Consider the following 22,116-nt stretch of genomic DNA (forward strand, 5'->3'; position numbering starts at 1 on the left):
TAGTATATAAAGAGATATAATGAGTAAAAAGGAATATAGTAATAGAATAAAAAGAGATATAGTAATAAACATGTGTTTTATTAATGTGTTTTAATAGCAATAAAAATGATTTACTAACTTTTTCATAATGGTGCGAAAACCAAACTGTAAAATATTTACATTTGTTATAAAACAAACAAATTTCTTATACGAAATTTATATATGTATTAGGTATTATTAATTTTGCAGAGAAATTTGAATTTGCCAAAAAATCAGATTTGCCATTTTTATGTTTTTTTGTCGTTTCAAATGTTTGACAACAAAATTGGGAAAAGTACGTATGTGAGCTAAAATTTGACTTTTCATAGTCGTTTTCTGAAAAACGGGTGCATCGATTAAAAAAAATCAAAAGCATATTAATAGAACTCATGTTCATTAGTGCGAGGATCAGCCAAGCCGTTTTTTTATAATTAGCAAAAAAATGCTTTCGAATATTAAAAATGTTAAAATTATTAACTAGATAACAGTAGAGAATAGCGATAAATGATTATTAACATTTATTTACAAAGACATTTTTTTGTGATTTTTTAAGTTTTTATGGTAATTTATATGAAACTTTATTGTTATTATAGTTCATGGTCTTAAAGAACATCCTAAATCATTACAGGCCTACGAAAAGTGGTTTAATTGTAAAAATGCATCAAAGTTTAGAATAATTGGTCTTGCTTAAACATCAAAATACTATCATGACAAATTTAAAATATTGCCAATTTTCATTGATTTATTGGGACTAACCAAAGTTTTCAAAACTTGCCTTTAGGCAAAATATCTCTTAGTCTATTTTTTTTTTTTGAAAATGGTAAGACAAATGAAACGTTCTAGCTTTTTATATCAATAAAATATTTTGATAATTCTTTTATAATAGTACAGAACCCAGGCTTCTGTAAAATAATCAGTTTTATTATAATCAGAATTAAAAGAACGTTGTTGATTTATGAATTTTTTTTATTAGGAATCAAATTTTGAAGTTTCCACTCGTGTTGTTGATGTTTTGAGTGAACTTCGTTCAAAAGAAATTTTTCGCATATTTTTAAAAATTCATGAAAATTAGATTTGAAGTTTATCTATTAATATCCATATCACCAATTTTTATGTATCTTGTTTTCTTGAATTATATCACTCGCTATTGTGTTATATCATGTCTAATTTTGACGCAAATTTTGATATACAAGTTCAAAATAGTATTTCGCTATTCATAAATCAGATATATCACAGGGAGGCATTGTTCGGGATGAACGACACTTGGTCATATTCATCAGTATCATTCCAATTGGGGGTATGGTCATCATCGGGTATGATTATTGGGTTATTAGTCATCAATCTGACATATCTTTGCAGCCATCCGTAATTAGTAGCAAAGAAGGATCTTTTTAGGAAATACCAGAAAGATAGGCATGGCTCTGTTTCGTTGAATTCTTGCGTAAGATCGGTATTCCACATTCGTATTAAACGTTGAGGCTGAAAATTAAAAAAAAATCAATAAACTAGTGGTATATGGCATTGTTCTTTAAATTCTCGGTCGTTATGATAAATGTTAAGGACCACAACTAGTGTGAAATTTTCAAAAAGAATTTTTCAATTTTTCCATATTTCGATAGGTTATACCTTTTTAAAAATCGATATCTTAAATAGTTTTTGAGTTACAGCCATTTAAAGAGTATATATATAGTATATAGATAGTATAACGATTATTTTATCTTCAAACGCGTTTTTCTCGAAACAGCATTTTCCGAATTTGCTGGAGTGATTACTCGGAGACAAATGACCCGATCACTATCAAATTTTGTTTACATGTTCTATATATAGTTTTCCGTAAAATGAACTATCGATCATTTGATCGGATCAAAATCGAATTTTGGCAGTCCAAAAACGACCAAAATTTTGGGTAAAATTTGCCTTTTTTTTAAAAAACGCCATTATTTTGTCAATTTTGATTTTTTTTCTTTATCGTAGTTCATTTTACAGACAATATTATCTAGTTTAACAAGATTTTTTTTTTAAATTTCATCCACGTAGAAGGCCGAAATCACTGCAGCAGTGAAGCGCCTTTTTTTTTGTCGCGCCGTTGAAGATCGACGATAACTTAAAAAATATTTATTTTTTTCCTTCAAAATTTTTACTATGTACTCTTAAAACATGTATAAATATATTCAAAAATTTTTAAATGATTGATAAAGTAGTTTTTTTAATATAAATTCCCAAAAATAACCTTCACGGTTACACTAGTTGTGCCCCTTAAATGGTTTTTATCCTAAAATATTATAAATCTACAAAAAGTGATGTAATTGTCTAAACTTCAAAATACTATCATGACAAATTTAAAATATTGCCAATTTTTATTGATTTATCGGGAAGTTTTTTTAACTTGTCTTAAGGCAAAATTTATCTTAACCCTATTTTTTTTTAAGTTAGATAATTGAAACGTTCAAGCTTTTCATAGCAATAAAAAAAGATTACTAGAAAGCAAAAACTTAAGATCCATTTCGATATATATACGATGGAACCAAAAAAAGTACCCAATTTTATGTTTTTGCTTTCATGTAATTAAGTTATAAGTCAATCAATCAATCTTTCTAAATAATTTTAATAATTGCAATAATTTTCAATAAAGTTTGTTGAAGCATTCTGTATAGACTTAGTGATTGGTATGTATCATTATTTGTATGCAAAATGCTAGGATTTTATAATTTATTATTAAAAATTACATAACACAGAAAATTAGATTCAATAAACATAAAAATCATTTAAAAGTTAATAAAAGCAGCTTTTTCATCTCGGAACAAATCAACAACTGTTCTCGTTCAAAGTCAAATCTTACAATTTCATTTTACTGATCCTGCACGTAAAAAAAAAGTTGCATATTTTTATAAAAAATGAAGAAAGAATTGATATTCTTAGATTTATCACAATAAACAAGAGATCTGTGTATCATTTATACGCAGATATACTTCATAATGGACATATATGCAGTTCATTTATTGATAAGTGTTAATGAAATTATTCAAGATTATTATAAGTTTACTGTGTGATTTATTTAATATTATTACAATTTTTGATACTGATTTTTTTTTATTGGTGCCGGATGAGGGCTATTGCCACTTGAAAACATATCGCTACCTATATTTCCAAGTGAAAACCGATGTCATCACACTGCTCGAGCTATGAATTGACCCTAAGACTTTTGATAAAAATCTCATTGCTCTAACTACTGGGCGAGGGGGTTTTTACAATATGTATTTTAGTTTTGAAATTCTCCAAAAATTAATAATCAGATTGAAAAATCCATGTTTTACCTTGATATCGCTACATGTCTTCAAGGTTCTCAGCACGCAAAGCTCCTGGGCAAACTCCGGATCATAATCGCCGAATCCTTTGTCATCATTCAATTCACACCCTAGTTGTTGATTGGCAATTACTCCGGTAAAAAACACATCATGATAAGGGACCAAGGTGGACCCTCTGGGGAAGAGGATAAATATAATAAAACATGAGTTAGAAATTATCAACTTCCTAAAGGAGATTGTTGATATTTTTAATAATCATCATTTAAGATTTTTTTTTAATTATTTTTCAATCAGAACCTTACGTCCTATGAGCTGTTAGGCTGAAACTTCTCCTTACTTCGTATTTATTTGGATGGTAACCCAATGGTTAATCCATTCATATTTGATGATTTTGTTATTAGAATTAATCTAATAGGGCTGACATTTTATTGGTGCAGCAATGCCGGGCAAGGGCTATTTTCACTTGGAAATATATTGCTATCTATATTTCCAAGTGAAAATCGTTGTCACTGCTGCCTGACAACAGGCTGCTCGAAGTGGGTATCAAACCCGGGACCTCTGAAACAAGTCCCGTCGCTATTAACCGCTTACCTACGGGCGAGCCCATTTAAGATTTTTTTCTTTATACGAGTACTTTATTACTGTTATTAACTTCCCGTAGGGCAAGTTATAGTAATCGCAAAAAAATCGAAAATGAAAATTTTTGCATTTATCGACGTTTCAAAGGTTTCTGAATATTTTGGCATACCTTAGAAAAAATGGATGTATGTGTGTGTGTGTGTGTGTGGTGTGTGTGTGTGCGTGTGTGTATGTATGTGCGGATACAAATTTTCGTCGACGATTTCGGGAACACCGATCAACCGATTTGAATAATTCAACTAGCTGTAAGTGGAATTCTGTCTTAAGGCAATTAGGGCATCGTGCCTTAAGGCAAATTGCTGGAACTTCCCGTACCAAAAATTATTATTTTTTTAAAAACGATTAACATGTTTGAAAAAAATTTAATCAAAAAAAAAATAGATTTGAGAAACTACAAATTTGACAAAAAATTACTTTTTTTTGAAAAAAAAAATTATATGAAAAAAAAAAATTTTTTTTTGGATACAAAAATTTTTTTTGAAAAAAATGTTTTTTTCATTTTGACATATTTTGGAAATTCTGAACTTTTTTTCAAAGCAATCGCACTGCTTGAACTGCATAGAGACGAAATATCAAAGCGCGCATGTGCCGCGCCGCCGTCCAACGCATAAGCATTGGTACGGAACCCATAAAAATGTAAAAAAAAAACAATATACTTATTGTTAAAATCTCTATAAAATATCTGATAATTTGATGTGCATATGTCTAATGATAATTTTTAACCGCCGAATGGCATTATTTTTTACTTTTTTCATTAGATCTCCGAAACCGCTAGACCTACCTCCATGAAAATTTGATCAATTCTACATCTTGTCAATACAAGTAAAATGTTTTTTGAATTATTCAAATCGGACGCTCCGTTCTCTAAAAAACGGAGGTACCGTTCGTGGCACTTTTTGCCCCGTATCTTCGGAACGGCTAGACCTGCCTTTGCCAAAAACTAATCAGCACGTCTCCTTATCAATACGAATCGAATGTTTTTTGAATTATTCAAATCGGTTGATCCGTGTTCCCGAAATCGTCGACGAAAATTTGTATCCGCACATACATACACACACATACATACATACATACATACATACATACATACATACACACACACACACACACACACACACATACATCCATTTTTTCTAAGGTATGCCAAAATGTTCAGAAGGTTTTGAAACGTCGAGAAATGCAAAAATTTTCATTTTCGATTTTTTTGCGATTACTATAACTTACCCTACGGGAAGTTAAAAAACATTCGATTTGTATTGATAAGGAGACGTGCTGATTAGTTTTTGGCGAAGGCAGGTCTAGCCGTTCCGAAGATACGGGGCAAAAAGTGCCAAAAACGGTAACTCCGTTTTTAAGAGAACGGAGCGTCCGATTTTAATAATTCAAAAAACATTTTACTTGTATTGACAAGGTGAACAACCGATCAAATTTCATAAAAGCAGGTCTAGCGGTTTCGGAGTTCTAATAAAAAAAGTAAAAAAAAATGCCATTTGGCGGTCAAAACTGATCATTAGACATATGCACATCAAATTATCAGATATTTTATAGAGATTTTAACAATAAGTATAATTTTGGTTTACATTCCTATGGGTTCCGTATCAATGTTCACGCGTTAGACGTCGACGCGGCGCTTACGCGGTTTGATATTTCGTCTTTATGCAGTTAAAGTAGTACGATTGCTTTGAAAAAAAGTTTAGATCTTTCAAAATATGTCAAAATAAAGAAAACATTTTTTTTTTTCAAAAAAAAATAAATAAATAAAAAATTTTTTTTTTTTTTAAAAAAAGTAATTTTTTGTCTAATTGTTTGTCAAAAATCTTATTTTTTCAAAGTAAATTTTTTTCAAAAATGTTAATCGTTTTTAAAAAAATAATAATTTTTGGTACGGGAAGTTCCAGCAATTTGCCTTAAGGCACGATGCCCTAATTGCCTTAAGACAGAATTCCACTTACAGCTAGTTCTTTTAACTTATTTTCATAAATGTGCTACTTACTTAGCGATGAGAAACATCAATTTTGCTTTTTCTAAAGGTAACATCGCGCCACTTTTCATATTTAAGTATTCCAATGACGATTCTTCTCCATAACTTTTGATGAGAACAGAGGATTTTTTACCAAATAATATATCGTCATATGCCCAATAATGACTTGCCTAAATGAAGATAAAGGGACATACACATTTAACGTCTTTATTAACGGCTGCGAGATTAGAAAGAATAAATTTGGTACCTTGTTCTGGATCAACTTAGGAGAAACGTACATATCGTCATTGAGGATCATGATATAGTTAGGTTGGGCAGATGCATTGCAATTAACGACCCATTTCAGGAGAAGCATCATCTTTAACGTTTGATTCCAGGATGTTTCCACTAAATCATCGACAACTATATCCCTGTAGATCTCTGCTTCTTTGTTCAATCTAAAAGGGATACCAGGAATTGGAAAATGTAGATCTATTTGTATTTTTGCAAAGCATATTATTTGAGGACAAATATTGCACAAAATAGATCAGATCAAAAATGACGACACTGTTGTTTCTGATGTTCAATATTGCAGACAATCTGAAGTTTATATAATATGCTCATTTGGAGTTTGGTTGTTCACAGAGATATGGAGTCTTACCCAGACCAACTAAAACTATTGGTAGAATTTAGACATGTTGCTAAAAAAGAATCTAGTAGATGAGATGGATCGACAAGTACTGGGATTAGTTCAAAAGAAAACACTTTACTAGATGTCACAAACTGTTTTACATGTTGTCGTCCTTGGCAAAATAAAAGACTGAAAGGATGAGGATGAATATATCTTCGAAATACATGTTGACGAAGTAGCATTTTTTAAATAAGTTCTGAAAACATTCCTGCTTTTTTACTTAAAACGCTACTCATTGCTTCTAGGATTTCAAAATACATCAAGTACGAGCAAAGAATCAGATGTCTTTATCGTGAACAAGCAAACTTTTCTATCAGGGAAAAATTTTCGATTAACCTAATAATATTTGGGTATATTGTAAGACTTACAGTGTGATGTTCTCATCCAAGGGTTTACCCACAAAAAATATCGGCCTGGTACTAGCTTCCGATGCCCATGTTTCCCTTGCAGCTTTTCGGGATTGCCAGTTGCCCGGTTTAGATAAAACAAGGTAGGCAATAGTTGGAGGCATCGCAAGTGCTGAAGTAAAATAATAAATAAATTTTTAAAAAATATGCAATGTCTGAGGTAACATGTCTGCATTTGGATGAATTTGCAATTTTTTGTTTTACTAAATTATCGACAATTTATAGATGTATCTAATGTCTTTTCAAGATAAAGCAACAATAACATTTTAAGTTTTGAAGTGTGTATATTAAAATATATGCAAAACATATTTTGCGTAAACAAAATGATATTCTTACTTCTCGGATTTGGTAGTTTTTCCTGGTGGCACCAGAATGCAGTTGTGTCAATCAACGGCTGGTAGTTCTCTGGATAGTTGTAGTGATATATGAGTTTCTGCGTGGAGTTCTGTAATAATATGCAGAAAATAATAATAATAATAATAATAATAATAATAGCTATAATAATAATTTGAGATCTAATAACTTCTAAATCTTTTAATTGGTGACAATGCGTGCAACATTTTGATAGTCATACCGAAGTAGATGTATTTTCCAGAAAATCCAGTTTTTAATTTTATGTCGACGTTTGAGTTATTCTTTATTGTTTGACCCCAAAGTTTTTGGATTGGAAAGTCTGTGTGTGTCAAAATTTTATCCGAAATTGATAAATTTTTCGAAATTAACTGATAATTTCAGAATTAGCAAAAAGTTGCAAAATCTGTGTTTCGTGCTGATTACCGTTGACGTTCAGACTTGAATAATACACATTACTACTTTGAAAAAAATCACTACTTTGAGAAAAAGGGGCTTCTTTCACATATTTTCAATGATATCTCGGCCAAATGATCATCTACGAATTGGAAAATTGGTATATCATATTTTGTCGCAAAGACCTATAAAATGGCATCAAAATCATTTAAATACCAGGGTGGGTCAAGTTCTGTATGGAAACACGCCCATACCCTTTACAAACAACTATTTTTGTTCAAAATTCTAGAATTCATATTTTTTTTAAATTCTCGATATTTTTCATAAATTTAATTTTTTCAAAACTAAAAAAAATGTTTTCAAAATTTTCAAACTAATCTTCATTGATTCCGTACCAATATGCACAAAATGAAAATTTTTCCAAATTTACAAAAAATTATTTTTTTCAAAATTCTTAAATTTTAATTTTTTTCAAATTTTTGAATTTTTTCTAAAATTTAAATTATTCAAAATTTGAAAAAAAAAACGTTTTCAAAATTTAAAAATATTTTTTTCAAAATTTTCAAAATTAAAAAAAAATCTAAATGAAAATTTCCATTTAATTTACGTTTCAGAGGTTTCTGAACATTTTGGATTAGAAAAAAATGAAATTATTGTGTGTATGTGTGCGCGTATGTGTATGTATGTGCGGATACAATTTTTCGTCCAAGAATACTCATCAACCGATTTGAAATTTTTTTAAAACATTTCGTTATTGGCAAAATGAAGAAATGGTTAATTTTTTCGTAAGACAAGTCTAGCAGTTTAGAAGATCCAATGAACAAAGTAAAAAATAATGCCTTTTGGCGGTCAAAAATGATCATTAGACATGTACATCGTATTATCAGATATTTTATAAAGATTTTAATAATAAGTACAAATTGTGTTCACATTGGTACGGAACCAATTTTTATTTGTTAGACTGCGACACGGCGCTTACGCGCTTCGATATGTCATCTCTAAAATAGCTACTCAGCACGATTGCATTGGAATAAGGTTCAGAGTTCTCAAAAAATTTCAAAATATATATAAAAAAAAATGAAAAAAGTCAAATTTTTTAAAAATTTTAAGATTCTCAAAAATATTTTTTTCCTATTAGTCTTAAACTAGTTCTAATTTATCTATTCATTACCTGCCATAGTTGCCAAATGGATAAAAATCCCAAAGTAGTCAAAAGGGCGATAGCACCAAGTGTGGCTGCAATATTTTTTCGCCTCGCGCTCCAATCCGGCATTTTGTTAGCTTTACCTATTCTCCTTAATTAAAAATGGTTAAAAAACTTTTATGAAAAAAAAATTATAAAACTTTCGAGTTAATTTGAAAAATGTAAAAATATTTACAAAATTTGAGCCAAAAAAATATTTTGGTTATTTGATGATTATTTGTTTTAAGTATACTATGGCCGGGATTTGGAAGATTGACTTTCAGAACTTTTTTTTCAGCTTACTCAAATCAGTATTATTTTTGATATATAATAAAAAATAACAAATCTGAGTAGGTCGGTCGTAATCATAAAATTTCAGTTTGCTTTAATATTATGTACTAATTTTAAATTAGGTTCCGAATTTATCAATCTTTGATAATGTGTAACTAGTATGGTGATTGCTAAGTTGTTTGAATAGTTATCGTGAATCATGTGAAAAAATCACACCTGGGGATAGTAGAAACATACGAGAATTATATACAGACTCAAGTGAAGATGATTGAATGGAATACATAGTTTGTAGGATATGGGTACATGCAAATTGTGTTACAAGAGACCTTGTAAATTTTATTTGTATTATTTATAGTTAACGTTGATTTATGAAAAAAATACTTAGAAACAAATCAATTTAGAACCAAGTAAACAATAAGTTATCAGAGTTATTATCGTTACTACTTTCCCCAGTGTATGTTAAAACTAGTGCCAAACACGGGGTAAGTTGTAACACCGCACTTTGCCTAGAAAATGATTAATTGTGAAATAATGAACATTAGTTATGGAATTATTCCCAATAATTCCTAATAAAAATTAAAAATAAAACACTCCTAATAAAAATTAAAAATGAAATTTTTTGCATATCTTTATGTTTCGAAGGTTTTTGAACATTTTGGCATACCTTAGAAAAAATGGATGTGTGTGTGTATGTTCGGATACAATTTTTCGTCCACGATTTCGGGCGCATGGATCGACCGATTTGAATAATTTAAAAAACGTTCGAGTTGTATTGATAAGGAGACGTGCTGATTAGTTTTCAAAATTTTATATTTCGAAATTATCAAAAAAATCGAATATTTTCAAAAATTACCAAATTCTCATAAATTAAAAAAAAAGTTTTTTTAAAAAAAAATTCAATAAATTTCAAACTTCTTAAAAAATTCAAAATTTTTGAAAAAAATTCTAAATTATCAGAAAAAATCTAATTCGAAAAAAAACAAATTATTTATTTCTCCTCTGGTTTTTCTTGATTACCATTTTCAAAATTTTTTTAACCCCGCAAAACTTTTGCACTCCTCTTCATGTATTTCAAACCTTTAACTTCTTTCTTTTATTTAGGCATTAGTTTTGCAGTTTACTTTGTATTTCTGGAATATTTCTATCCTTAATTTTTACATTTGCATGATAGTTTAAACTCTGTTCAAGTTATTGCTTTGTCAATACTGGATTTATGCAGGAATGATTGCAAAAATATGCAAAAATGTGCATAAAGATCTGTAACGTTGATAAAGCATTTGATGCGATTTTGCTTCGGTACCATTTTGTACCATTTGATATTATTATTAAGATTGGAGGGAAATCAAGAGAAAAATATTTTTATAAATAAAAACAGATTACGTTAATTTGATATTTACAATTATTTATTTCTTAATCAATCAGCAAAAATTTCATAATCAATGTTTAGTATTCTTCGTATTTTGAAGCCTTTTATTGAAATTTATAAAATAAAATAGTAGCGAGTTTGGATTGATATTTATTATTATTGTTAACTTTTCATAGGGTAAGTTATAGTAATCGCAAAAAAATCGAAAATGAAAATTTTTATATTTCTTTACGTTTCAAAGGTTTCTGAATATTTTGGCATACCTTAGAAAAAATTGATGTATGTGTATATGTGTGTGTGTGTACAGATACAAATTTTTGTCGACGATTTGGGGAACACTGATCAACCGATTTGAATAATCCAAAAAACATTCGATTCGTATTGATGTGAGGACGTACTGATTAGTTTTTGGTATAGGCAGGTCTAACCGTTCTGAAGATATAGGGCAAAAAGTGCCAGTAACGGTAACTCAGTTTTTAAGAGAACGGAGCGTCCAATTTGAATAATTCAAAAAGCATTTTACTTGTATTACAAGATGAAGAACTGATCACATTTTCATGAAGGGAGGTCTAGCAGTTTCGGAGATCTAGTAAATAAAGTAAAAAAAATGCCATCTGGCGTCCAAAAATGATCATTGGACATCAAATTATCAGATATTTTATAGAGATTTTAACAATAAGTATAAATTTTGTTTACATTTCTATGTGTTCCGTACCAATGTTTATCCGTTAGACGGCGACGTGACGCTTACGCGCTTCTATATTTCATCTCTGCAGTTGAAACAGTACGATTGCTTTGAAAAAAAATTCAGAATTTCCAAAATATTTTATATAAATAAATAATTTTTTTTTCAAAAAGTCTTTTTTTTCAAAAAAAAAGTAAATGTTTCTTAAAAATATAATTTTTTCAGAGAATTTTTTTTTCAAAAATGTTAATCTTTTTAGAAAAAAATAATTTTTGGTGCGGGAAGTTCCAGCAATTTGCCTTAAGGCACGTTGCCATGCGCCCCACTAGTTTACTTTTAGATTAAACACGTGACATATGACATATGACATTTAATCAATCTGGAGTGTTCCACGATTGTCGGCAACGCTCGTTCACTAAGTGACGTCACAGTCCCCTTCTATCTTATGACGCATTATAAAATAGAAAACGTATAAGGACTAGCAGTCTATGTAGTGTAAGGTCTCTTTCACGGATTCATAGATAAAAAAGTTAAAAATGATCAGGTTCAAATCTTGTCAAGGTGTAATTTAATGTACAATGTTCTGTAAACTGTACTGAAAATTGTTTCTACTATATTGCATCTTCAAAAAAACCATATATTATATCCACTTACATTTATAAATCAGTGTGTTTGTCACCGCATCCCATTCCTTCCTCGGAGTTGTCATCACATTTCCACCAGCAACGTCGGCAATAATTTGCTGACAATTTGTGGCTGACAGCAATTAACCCGGTAACCTCACCGCCGTTGGCCATTGGCCACATGGATGACTTCGATGCTTTTGGAGCCTCTGGGGAAAAATAAAACTCGCATACTTCTACTGGGAGATATTCAATTGCCGAAAAAATAAATGCTGGAGTGGTGATCAGAGGAAATCTAATAATATTTGGTAATACTTAGAGAACCAGAAATGTTCTGTGAAGGGATCACTATTAAAGTACTAAAGACATATTGGGGTGGAGCGGGGCTTAAAAGTTAAGAGTTTTTTAACAACAATATTTGAAAGTTAAGGGAACAAGTTGTAAAATCAGCTACCATCTTGATTCTTACTACGTTGCCATCAGGAAATAAACAGTAATGTTTGAAAATCCATAACAAGTATTTTATTTCCTTGTTGGTTTTTGTGGTTGTGAGCACTGTTGTTTAGTTTACGATACCTGAATAAAAGTTTTGAGTATACGTTATTTAATTGTTTCATAAGATGTATTATTAATTTTAAGTTAGATTCAACAGTTTTTTTCATATAACCTTTATAAAAGCTTACACCTGGGGGTGGGGTAAAAAGGACCAATTGAAAGTTTACCCTGGCAAAGATGTAAAAAATGAAAAGTTTTGAATAAAAAAGTAGGAAAGTTTTAAAAAAATCATTTAACAATAGTTCTAAACATTTAACATAGCTAATGTATTATGATTGCTTTGACAAAAAGTTCAAAATTTCTAAATAATAGGTTACACTTTAAGCGACTATGCGGCGCTTACGCGCTTTGATATTTCAACTCCAAATCAGCTATGCAGCGCGATTGATTACAAAAAATATTAGAATTTTCAAAAAAAATCAAAATACATATTAGAAAACTCAAAATAAAAAAAATCTATTTTTTTGAAAAAGTCACTTTTTCCAAAAATTTCAGAATATCTCAAAATCTAATTTTTTGAAGTTTTACAAAGATTTACCCTGGCAAAAGTGTAAAAAATGAAAAATTTTGAATAAAAAAGTAGAAAAGTTAAAAAAAAATCATTTAACAATAATTCTAAACATTTAACACAGCTAATGTACTATGATTGCTTTGACAAAAAGTTCAAAATTTCTAAATAATTTCAAAGTATAAAAAAATTTAAAAAGGTCAATTATTGTCAAAAATTCTAAAAATCTCAAAAATCGTTTTTTCAGAGTTTTAAAAGAAAATTGTAGCTTATTTAAAAATTTTAAGACACTATGCTATGCACCATAATTTCAATTAACTAATATTAATATTTATAATATTAATTAACATTAATTTTATGATATTAATTTTTTTTTCAAAGATTATTATGCATGTGCTCGTGTGATCCAAGTAATCCTGTGAGTCAATACATACCATGCTATTTTTTTTAAATCTAAGAATGCAACAAAATAAGTAAGTGACATTCTTCTGTGCAAGTTATTTCAAGAAAATTGTATTTTCGAATCCTGAGGGCGTTTTCGAAGTTACGAGCTCATAATTTAAGTAAACGTCATTCGGGTTGTGGAGAGTGAAATATATTTGAAAATATCGATATCCAAAATTAAATATAATTATTTAAACAATAATCATCGATATACACTTTATATAGTGTAGAGCGAAATTTAAAGGGAGAGATGACAAATTTTATAATAATAGTAAAAAAAATATTTCTATAATTAGGACTTTACTGAAAATTTTATAGAACTAATAACTAGATAGATGAGTCAGGTGTTAGAAGTGAAATTGGACCTTTGTGCCCCGACGCCCAATCCTATTCTGTAAATGTATAAGTAATTAAAACACTGGTTTTAAGACGGGTTTAATCAAATCTTTTTTTTATTTTGCTAGATCATTGTAAAAAATAGACTATAATTCAGTTAACAAAATACCCTTGCTTTCATAATTTAATTTCAAGAGACTTAGAAATTTATTTTTTTCATCGTTAATGTTTTAAATATATGTGTTGTATTTTTATATGGTGTACAAAGGTAGAGAAGCGATTCGACTTCGTGAAAAACAAGTTTACGAATTTCAAATAAAGAAAAAACAAAAATTGCTGTGACCTCAAGCGCATAAATCAAATCAACACTAAGGACCCCTTGGAATTAGTTGGATAGCTGTAGATAAATTTTGTATGATAATAATCATTATTTTGTGTAATAATGATGATCAGAGGTAAATGATTTTTGGAATTTGAAATTTATTACCGTTTTGGTCGAAAACTAAAAATTTTTTTTAAAAACGCATGTGCTGAAAAGAAAAATCTGTGCACTTACAAAGAAATAACTTTTGTTATATAGTATTACAATTACACGCTTTTGTAATTTGAATGTATCTTATCAAATTTCTGATATAAAACTTTTTAATTTATTTTAAAAACCTAGCTTAAATTCTTATTTTTCAACTTCTCAAAGAAGAAATTTGTTTTTGTTAGAGAATCCGATTTGCCTATTTTATAACTAAATTAAACCTATTGAAACCTACTAATATTTTTTGATAAAGATAGCCAGGGGTGCTTTTCTGTAATTAATTTCTAATTAATTAACTTTTTATGATGATAGACATGTCTATGATCTTAACTAATGTCCTAAAATATTTTAAAATATTATTATTTCTATTTAAAAGTTTTTAAATCACAATGTAAGAAATAACATGCAACAAGCTTCAAAGAATAATACTACTTACAACTAGATCTTATTAATAAAATAATATATATTATATTTTATACTATAGTTTAATTTCACATATATTGTAGTATAATTCTGTTGTTTTATATATGTATATATATATGGGTGTGTGTGTCTTTGAAATAAAAATGCAAAAGAAATAATCGAAATAAATAAAATACAAGTGTAGAAAGCTTTTAAGGTATTAAATTTATCTTTGCATGACTTAATTTATTCGGTAGCACACGAATGTTCGCCTGATTAATTTTCAAGAATGCCGCCTGCAAAAACGTCGTCAATGGCATTAAATCTGCTTGAAGTGTGACCGAACAACTTTGAAAATAAACAAATAAACAAATAAACGATATATATATATATATATATATATATATATATATATATACTAGATGATCCGACAGACGTTGTCCTGTACCCACGTCTACAAGTCAAAAGTTCCCAATTTTTTAATATCGTATCCTATACTTTTTGATATCTTATTTGATGTCCTGTTTTGTGATTGATTCATGGTCTTAGCATAAACAGTATAAGAAATTCAGAAAAAAGCATATAGTATCTGCGTTATCACACTTGGTTTTACCACACAACATAATTGCTTCAATAAGTTAGTCTATAATTTTCATATTCTCGTACGATATATTAGTTGCTTTTTGGCAATTACAATTTCTAAAGTACATTTTTCTCACTAATAATTTAATGAACATTATTGTTTAAGTTCAAATCTTAGGTGAATCAATTTGTAAAATTTAGTTCATATGGTACTGTTCAATCTAAGATCATGAACTTGCTGAACAAATGAATTTTTGGCACATGAAACAAAATTCTAAATCATTATTTTAATGAATAAAAATATCTTTTGTATTATTAAATAATTTAGTAAAGTAAACCAATATGCGGCATGCACAAGTTTAAAAAAATAATGTATATGCCAGTTTGGACTTAATGCGTTATTTATTAAACTGAATTTTACAATTTCATCTGCCGAACATATACTGTTGACGGTATCTTATATTATTTTAATTTCTGGCACATCTCAGCTGCTTTTCGGCAATAATGATGTGGACATTAGATTTTTCTTGTATATTATATTCTAATATTATCTAGACTCATAATTTCAGCTAAATTCAAATTTCAAGTGAATTGACATTTCTATCAGGCGACAGTACAAATGTTTTCAATGTCAAACAATGATATGCGGTTTTTTGTAATTTTTGCCATTTATTTCTACAATATTACTGTAGTTTTATTGTTCATTAAATCTGAAAAATTTTCTTTGACAAACTCTAAAATGAATTATCAAAATCCGATTAACCGTTTAGGAGAAGTATCAAATCATACACTCGTACAGAAGAATTTTATATATAAGATATATATCATATGACATACACACATATATATATATATATATATATATATATATATATATAGATGTATGTATGTATGTATGTATGTATATATGTATGTATGTAGGGGTTGTATCCTGTCCGAGCGGAACTCTCGATCCTGGTCACTTTCCTAAGCGCATCCCTTTGTCCTTCCTCAGGAACTATTAATCTCAATATTATTGTTGTCCGCAGTGACCCCATGTATTTATTTCTATTTGTGTTTATACTCTGAGGTAATGTATTGTGTCACAATACAATCGTCTGTCATGTACCTACTCTGATCATGAGGCTGTGCGATTGTACCGACATGACGGAGGCAGTTAAACGTAATCCCTCTTCAGAGATTAATCGCTTAATCGATGATTTGGACAGGGGTTCCCAAAATGGGGCGCCGGGTTGTAATATTTTAATAATGTACTTAAGGTATATGGCAGTGTATAAATTCAAAGTTATAGTTTTTTACATATTTTCAAAGTACAGTGATACCCCGCATTACGTACTTAATTCGTTCCAGAAGAAAGTTCGCTAAGGGAAACGCGTTTGAAATGTGGTCATAGAAAATAAAATATTTTTCACATATAATTAAGAAATTTAAAAAAATATTACTGATTTACGAAATAAGTTATTTAGAGTTGTACTGCCTCCTTTTGTGCCGTTTTAGTTTCTGAATTTTTAAAGAAACTGTCGATAGTTTTTTTTTACAACCAGTATACTTTTATAGCAGAGCAAAAATTTCCAAGAGCCACTCTTTGAATTAATTTGAGCAACATACGTTTTTTTACTTACAAATGACAACGACTAAGTACGTCGTATCACTGTATAACTATTTAAGAAATGTGTACAAGAGGATTTTTAAAAATTCAAATTATTTTTGGAGATACAACTGTTTTATTATGATATTTCTCTTCTGTTTCCTTCCTCTTGTGAAAATTTAAACGCGTTTTTCTCAAAACTGTCTTTTTCAATACGATATCTACGAATTCTCGAGTTCTACTGAACCTGTTAAATTTTCAGAGAATTTTCTTTATAGACTTTCCTCGAGTATAAATATACTAGCTTCATCTCCAAACTTCAATTTTTGCCATTTAAAAAAATTGTTGATACTCTAAAAAGTGGTAAGAAGTTTCTCCTTTTTTCAGATATTCAGTGGTAAGAATTTGCTGTCAACAGTCGACATTTTGGCAAAATTTACTTTTTAACTTAATCTTGTTATTGTAGTGATATAATAATAACAATGAGTAGTACTGCCCTAAGGCAGCTGAGCTAAACTCGGACTCGATTCAGGGAAAAAATAGTGTGAGAGTTTTTCCCATTTCCATTTCACACTGCAGTGCCCGAGATGGGCTTATTTTTAATTGGAAACATATTTTGATCTATATTTTTAATTGAAAATGAACATCGCGCTGCCCGATGTCAGATTGCCCGACTTCAGAATGTATATATATAATATGAGTTGCAAAATCGAGGAAATTGGAAATCTACAACCTCAAATGTAAATTTGACATCATACTGCTTCATATTTAGCTGGACACGATAGGATTTCATCCCGGAACTAATTTGTGCTAGCTCAGGTTCTTCACTATTGATGAAATAAATAATGGATAGTACAACCCTGGGGCAGGGAGGAATATTGTTTGAGATTATTTACCAATATTTTCGCCAATTGAAAATTGGCATTACTGTCGCATGATATCAGTAATTCACGGCTGTGTCTACACAAGTTTGGGCGCTTAACCGGTATGCCATGGAACCCTATCTGTAGCTTCAAATGAAAATGGAAATCACTACTGCACGATGTCAGTATTATTGTCCACATAAGGCCGTGCGTTTTAACTTGTACTGGAATACTTTCACCCTTACACAAAGACAAACTCGACAAACATAATAAGTATAAATTTTATGTATATTTATATGGTTTCTGGTTACCAATGGTTACACTTTAGACGACTACGCTGCGCTTACGCGCTTTGATATTACGACTGCATATCAGCTATTGATCACAAAACATGTTAAAATTTTCAAAAAAAAAATTAAAATATAACAAAATTAAAATATAAAAAAAAAACATTTAAAAAAAAAATTGTTTCAAAAATTTCAAAATATCTCAAAAATCTAATTTTGTCCAAAGTTTTGCAAAGTTTTTTTTTAATTTAGTTGTTGGTACGGGAAATTCCAGCAATTTGCCTTAAGGCACGATGCCATGCACTACTAGATTTCTTTTAAAATGCTCCTCCTCCATCTCTCTATGTTTCACACCAAATCTCGTTTTTTTCCAAGATTCACTTTCATCACTCGTACGGTGATGAGCCTTTAGCAAAGTTCTTGTTTATCTAATGATAAAGTAAATGAATCAATCTCCTACGAATCCGTATCGATACCGATTGTGTATTTGAATTTGAGTAATTTTTTCGCCTGGGAAAATGTTTCGCTGTGAGCGCGATTTGCTTCGGTTCGAAATCGGCGCCTCTCGCGTTATCAGACTGACTGAGTCGCCGCCTCGGACTCGTATTATTGTCTTTTTCGAATTTCGTGCGTAATCGCTAATAAAGAGATGAATCGATGCGAATCCGACAAGGATAGGCCAATGTTGCTGCTTAATAGTCCATGGCGCCACACGACCAAACTTTTATTGAGGAAAAATAATATACGATTGAGGATTCAGATGGGCAGATTCACTCGAAACGTTTATGTACAGATTGACCACCGATGTAGGGTAGCAGTCGGCCGTCGAATGATAAAGAGGTAATTAGACATTTCAATAGAGGAACGTTTAGTTTTTAAATAGTTTCATCACGTTTTTATAATAGATTATATTCACGATTTTTCTATATTACTACTTGCACCCGATCAAGTGTTGGTGTGTTATGTTATGTGCCGACACCCTTATCTATTTAGCGTCACATTTATCCCTCTATGTGCATATTATCACATTTATTACTCTATGGAGTCCACATCTCTCGAGTTCCACTCTACATTCTATGGACTCTATATTTCCGGCTGGACACAAGACCTCTATGTTTATGACAAGCTCACAGTCACTCTCTGGACGTCAAAAGGAACACTTAACCTTATAATAATCTTTAATGAAGTACATATCAGTATTCTGTAATAAATCTATAAAACTTGTGTTGTTTTAAAATACCAAAATTACCTTCATCGCTGAAGGCAAACATTAACAGTTATGTAGTGTAGGGCGGGGCACAAAGGTCTAATTTGATTTTGAGCAATAATGTTGTGAAAATTAAAACAATTGTATCATACCAAATAACACATATGAAATAAACATCTATTTGACTATGCTCAGTAAAACTCCCAGCTACTTCATCATTGTAGAAATGTGTTTTATACTGTTGTTCAAAAATTTATCACTTGGTCCTTTTTACCCCATAGGCGAGGTAAATTGGGACGGCGAGGGGCAAACAGGTCCAATGTCTTATTTTCAATTTCAAAAGTATTTCACGAAATAATAGCTAAATTATTTAACCAATGCAAAATATAAACTTCTTTGATATATTTTTACAGAGATAACACTGTATATAACCTTGATTTAGTATTTTGTTAGACATATTCATTAGCAGAGTTGGAATAACGCTTTATTTAATTTATCTCCTGGGAAATTACTTTTTTTAACTTAAATTACCTATTTAATTACTATTGTTTACACCTTTTCCAGGGTTTTCACCAAAGTTCAGTTCATCCTTTTTACTCCACCCACGTGTGAGCTTTCTTAGATATTATATAAAAAAAAACTGTTGGATCTAACTTAAAATTAACATTACATCCTATAAAACAATTATATTAAGGTCTCGTTAACTAAACAACAGTGCTCACGACCAAAAAAACTGTCAACGAAAGAAAATTAAATTGTAGTAGTAAAATTGAGTTTTTTCATATGCTTAAAAAATCTCAATTAAAATTCAGTGAAGCAAGTTTTCTGACAGAAATGTAGATGAAAAACGATATAATTAATATCAAAATTTGCCCCAAAAATAACAAATAATTTTTCGGGATGGCCAACCCTTACACTTACAATTTGCGAAAAAAATTCCTCCTAATAATTTCCTAAATTTTCACGTCGCTTGGATGTGTAGTTTTCAAATGAATATGATACAGACAGTCATACATTTCATTTATATAATTATATATACAGTGTGTCCCAGATCTTGACGTCAAGCCGAAAGAGGTTGATTACCGTTGTCGTTTTTTTAAGGAGATATGTGTTCGTGCGCATGTTACCCAAGAATCCGATTTTAAAAATTCAAAAACTGTTCGAAAGATATCATTTGGAAATTAATTTTTGGAAGTTTTGGTAAAGATCGGCCAATCTTTTTTTCGTAATCAATAGGGGATAAAATTCTTTTTGACGATTTTGGTGAAACTTTGTAAGATGATAGAGTTCATGGAGTTAATAGACATTCTCAAATGTTATAGGTTTTCGAAAAGTGGTCTAATTATAAAATAATCAAAAATAATCATAACTTAATTATAAAATTTGAAGGGTCTTTATAATAAATAATTAATAATAATAATCCTCAAAAACTGAATTATTAAAATTTGCGTTTCAAGCGTTTCATGCATTGTATATATTGCGCTAATATGCAAGCTTTAAATAATCGTCATATTTAAACTACTTCTCATAGACATCTAATATTTTACGGTGATATTTTACGGTTACGACACCAAATCTATCACTATGCCTAGTTTCATCAAAATCCTAGACGAGCAACTGAAGGGTTTTCCTTGAAAGTTTCAATTTTTATTCGTTACATCGATCATTTACACATAGCTGGAAAAGTTTACATTTATATTATAGTCTACATTTATATCAGACATAAAATAATATATTTTATGAATAATTTATATACTCAATCTTTTGCTCAATTTACAAAAATTTACTGCCACAATAATTTTCATCTCATTACCGATAAGAAGTGATAATTCATCTTATGGATGTTCCTAACGTGCATCAAGTGTTATATGCAGTTGTGAAATGCATAATATTTTCATAATGGCTAATTTTATGCATTGAAAGAGTTCACATAACTGTAGGAGAAATAATTAAAACTATAATTAGTCGAGTGAGCACAATAAATTGCAAATTAACTCTTTTTGATACGAAAGATCATTCTGATAATAAATACGAACACAGCTTAGGCGGAACTCGATTGCAACAATATCGCCATACATACATACTAATGGATATATTTAATTATACATATATAATAAAACACATATATTTATAAATGTATAATGAAATGGTTTTCAGGTACCCAACCAATAAATTAAAAAATTTCCAAATAAAGGTAATTTAAAAATTCTAGCAAACTTTTTGAGTCTTGGTTTGACTCATCTTTAGTCCAGTAAATTCATGGGCAAATATAAAATAACCTGATGATGCATGGCCTGATCGTGCCTTGAAACAAATTGCTGGAACTTCCCGTACCAGAATTAAATATTCGAGGAAAAATAATCAATAATAAATAAATATTTACCGATAATTAATGACAATTTTTTACATATTTTTAAACAAATAATTACAATATGACGATCTCATCGCACAAAAAACTTGAGAATGTTTACATTAACATCAGATCCTTCAGGAATCCATCTGAGCCTTAGTTATATAATATTAGAAATGAAATATATTTTTTCTTTAAAGTGAATTGTAAATTTAAAGTTTTTATTTAAAGTATAAAACTTTATATAGTTTCAAAAATTTAAAAAAAAAATGAAATTTGTATGAACCGTATAAGTGGGCTCCAAAAATTAAAAATCTTGGTACGGAGCCTAAAAAAATATTAATAAAATTAGTACTAATTATTAAAATCTCTATAAAATATCAGATAATTTGATGTGCATATGCCTAATGATCATTTTTGACTGCCAAGTATCTTTTTTTCTGTATCTCCCTAATCGTTAGATCTGCCTTTGCAAAAATTTAACTAATTTTTCATTTTATCAATGCAAGTAAAATGTTTTTACCTTTACCTTTCTTGTTCATCATTCCTC

Source organism: Ctenocephalides felis, unplaced genomic scaffold (assembly GCF_003426905.1).
Source record: "Ctenocephalides felis isolate EL2017-DRISC unplaced genomic scaffold, ASM342690v1 CF-g0.4_SCAFFOLD_01886, whole genome shotgun sequence".
In the NCBI taxonomy this organism is placed as follows: domain Eukaryota; kingdom Metazoa; phylum Arthropoda; class Insecta; order Siphonaptera; family Pulicidae; genus Ctenocephalides; species Ctenocephalides felis.